The following is a 4,442-nucleotide window of genomic DNA, read 5'->3' on the forward strand; positions in this document are numbered from 1 at the left end:
GATTTGTGTAGATATCAATGCGGAACTCCGCACAAACGATCCACCATACAATAAGTAAAAGCAAAACAGGGTCACTTATCCAGCGCTGAAGATAAGAAGGAAATGAAACTAAGCAGCTGCTGTAATCAAATATAACATTAAGGAGAAAGCAGAAAAGTTCCAAAGAAATAGGTTCTTTCCAGCTTAAGCAGCACTCAAAACAAACAAAAAAAAACATATTAACAAAAATAAAACATAAAAAAAAAAATGCCTATGAGCAACCAGCACTATAAAAATATAAAACTTGTGACAGTCCAGGTGTTGAGTAATTTCTCATGAGACGGTTCATATCATCGCAGAAATGTCACCACACCTTGTGATTCCACTCCCTATAGGAATTGCACCCACCGAACTCCTAATTATCAATCGCCTTAGTGAATCAATCCAGCTTTATCTCAGCAACTAAAGGACATCAGCGTGCGATTTCAGTAACGATCGAATTGACGGAGATATGGCGCCCTGATCCCGGACATTCCAGACCGAACACACCCGCAACCCTCCCATTCCACTCAAGCATATAGAAGGAAAAGGAATCCTCGGAGTGCGAGGCTATCTTCCCACTATTGCGTCCCCAAAGTTGCGCGGTTTACCCTGCGACTTTACTGTGCGATTTGTGTTGCGATGTCACGCGACCGGTGAAAGCCGCGTGAGAACAAGTCGCACCGAAGCAGGAACAAAGTAGTGCAAGGACCTTTTTTTGGAGTTGCTGCGACTTGAGTCGCACCAATTAGAACGGGGGGGGGTCATTTAAATACATGGGTTTTGACTTGTCATGCAACTTGACATGTGTCAAGTCGCACAACAACTTGCAGTAGTGGAAACAGAGCCTGAAACTGCAAAAACACCCGACCCTGAAGCTATTACATTTACACAAAATGATATATTTAAAAAAGCATTCAGGTATAATATACACGCTGGTGAGAGCAGTTCCCATAATCTCACCACCTCAGAAAGAAACAGATCGATCGTGGTGGTTCCCGGGAGAGACTCGGAAAAGAGCCTAGGCCGACTTTCTTGATCTAGTGGGCCTGAAGTGCGGCCACACATGAAATTCAAAGAATATTCAGTGTTTTTAGCCAGCAATCGGCTTTTCAGTAAAAGTGATCCAAGCAGCTTTACAGCCTCCTGATCGCCCTCCTGCGGTGCGCATCGGATGCGCTCTATGACTGCTGTTTCCTTTACACACAGCTGATCACAGATCGGGGTAAAGGGCCAATCACAGCTGATCACAGATCGGGGTAAAGGGCCAATCACAGCTGATCACAGATCGGGGTAAAGGGCCAATCAAAACTGATCGCATGTAAACAGACTTGCCGGTTATCGGTATTTCCTTTCCTCAGCACTGTGTCTATGGGAGGAAAGGAGAGCTGTTAACCATCAAACCTGTAAAAACATTGTTTTCACTGATAATCAGTGCCACCTTTCAGTGCCTCCTTATCAATACCCATCAGTGCTGCCTAACCAGTACCCATCAGTGCCACCTGTCAGCGCGTCCTTATCAGTGCCTCCTCATCAGTGCCACCTTTTAGTCCCCTTCAATGCCACATAACAGTGCCTTCTCATCAGTACCCATCAGTGCCACCTATTAGTCCCCATCAGTGCCACCTACTAGTGCCTCCTCATCAGTACCACCTATCAGTGCCTCCTCATCAGTACCCATTAGTGCCACCTATCAGTGCCTCCCCATTAGTACCCATCAGTGCCACCCATAAGTGCCTCCTCATCAGTACCCATCAGTGATACCTATCAGTGCCTCCTCATCAATACCCATCAGTGCTTCCTCATCGGTACCTATCAGTGCCACCTATCAGTGCCACCTATCAGTGCCTCCTCATCAGTAACCATCAGTGCCACCTATAAGTGCCTCCTCATTAGTACCCATCAGTGCTGCCTATCAGTTCCACCTATCAGTGCCTCCTCATCGGTACCCATCAGTGCTACCTATCAGTGCCTCCTCATCAGTACCCATCAGTGCAGCTTATCAGTGACCCCCTCATCAGTGTCGCCTATTAGTCCTCATGAGTACCACCTATCAGTGCCTCCTCATCAGTACCCATTAGTGCCACCTATCAGTGCCTCCCAATTAGTACCCATCAGTGCCACCCATAAGTGCCTCCTCATCAGTACCCATCAGTGCTACCTATCAGTGCCTCCTCATCAGTACCCATCAGTGCTTCCTCATCGGCACCCATCAGTGCCACCTATCAGTGCTGCCTATCAGTGCCTCCTCATCAGTACCCATCAGTGCCACCTATTAGTGCCTCCTTATTAGTACCCATCAGTGCTGCCTATCCGTTCCACCTATCAGTGCCTCTTCATCATTACCCATCAGTGCCACCTATCAGTGCCCCCTCATCAGTACCCATCAGTGCCGCCTATCAATGACCCCCTCATCAGTGCCACCTATTAGTCCCCATCAGCACCACCTTTCAATGCCTCCTCATCAGTACCTATCAGTGCCGCCTATAATTGACCCCCCTTATTAGTGTCGCCTATTAGTCCCCATCAGTGCCGCCTATCAGTGCTTCCTCATCAGTACCCATCAGTGCTGTCTATCCATGCCTCTTCATCAGTATCCATCAGTGCCGCCTATCAGTGACCCCCTCATCAGTGCTGCTTATTAGTCCCCATCAGTGCCGCCTATCAGCGCCACCGATCAGTGCCGCCTATCAGCGCCACCGATCAGTGCCGCCTATCAGCGCCACCGATCAGTGCCTCCTCATCAGTACCCATCAGTGCCACCTATCAGTTCTCATCAGTGCTGCCTATCAGTGCCACCTATCAGTTCTCATCAGTGCTGCCTATCAGTGGCTCCTCCTCAGTGCCCATCAGTGCAGCCTCATCAGCACACATCAGTGAAGAAGAAAAATTACTAATTTGCAACATTTTATAACAGAAACTAAAAAATCGTTTTGTTTTTTTCTCTCCAAAATTTCAGAAATCCCACCTAAAGAAAGCTCTATTTGTGTGAAAAAAAATTATAAAAATGTCATATGAGTACGGTGTAACCTGACCTGAATTGTCATTCAAAGTGCGACAGCGCTGAAAGCTGAAAATCGTCCTGGGCAGGAAGGGGGGTAAAAGTGCCCAATAAGCAAGTAAATAATTTTAGGTACCGTAGTTAGCCGCCATTTCACAGGGGAGCGCAGTTTTAAATCCTGACATGTTTGGTATCTAGTTACTCAACACAACATCATCTTTTATATTTTACCTAGAAATCGGGTATTATATTGTGTTTGAGTGCACTACAATTCATTTAAGTGTATTTTTGCCTGTTGTTTCCATCGGCTGGTCAGTTGCTGCCGCCGCCATTGCATGTAAGGGAACGCGGCAGTGTAGCCTTTCGGCTTCTTGACGGGGTCCCAAGTGCGCATGTGCGAAGCTCGCTGCGCTCTCTCACTGGTCCGGCTGAAGGGGAGGGAGGAGGAGGGGGGCCGAGCTGCTGGCGTAATTCGCCACTCCCCCCTCCCCCTGGAAGGTGCCAAATGTGGCACTGGAGGGGGGGGGGGGGGATCAGATAAGCGGAAGTTCCCCTTTTTGGGTGGAACTCCGCTTTAAGTCATTTTTTAGCAAAAAAAAAATGCTGATTTAACGTGTATATTAAAAATGTCAAAATCAGTAGGTAAGCGGTTAAAGGGAAATCTTTTTTTCTCGTTTTGAATGGAGTTGAAGTGGGAAGAAACAGAAGCTGTCGTGTTTCTATCTTCTATTAGGGGAGATTTCCCTTTACTTCCTGTCCCAGAGACACAACAGGAAGTGAGAGGAAATCTTTCCACTCTGGTTGTCACCAGAACAGATGTCAGTGACGGAGGATTTCCCGTCTTTTACGTCTGCGATGACAACTGTAAAATGTCGGGTTTCCCATTCTTGGCCGTTGTCACCGGGACAAATATGGCGCATCGCCACAAATAAACGCCTGACAGGGGCTCCGACCCTTCCACACTCCCAGACTTATAGATCAAGTCTTGGCTTTAGATAAACTAAGAAGAGAAACAAAGTACTGTATCACTTTATTGTCTGCCAGTAAAAGTAACAGCTCATCCCGTAAAAGTAGATGAGTCCCGGCAACATCTGCACTCGTTTTATTGGGACGGTTATATTTAGACTGAGGATTCGATTTAGCTGCAGCTCTGCTTCACCCTCCTCTCCCCTCCCCCTATCCCTGCTTCACCCCCTTCCCCTCCCCCTATCCCTGCTTCACCCCCCTTCCCTCCTCCAGCCCTGCTGCACCCCCCTTCCCCTCCTTCTCCTCCTGGATCTCCAGCCAGTTCAGGTCACCCCTTTGCATGCTGGGAAATGGTTAAAAGTCCTCAGCGGCCCACAATGCACTGCGGCTCGGCGTGTTCAAATTCCAGGTTTTCCTGTTTTGTTATAAATGTCAGCAGGATTGCGGAGAGTCGCAT

The sequence above is a fragment of the Aquarana catesbeiana genome, linkage group LG12 (genome assembly GCF_042186555.1).
Source record: "Aquarana catesbeiana isolate 2022-GZ linkage group LG12, ASM4218655v1, whole genome shotgun sequence".
In the NCBI taxonomy this organism is placed as follows: Eukaryota; Metazoa; Chordata; class Amphibia; order Anura; family Ranidae; genus Aquarana; species Aquarana catesbeiana.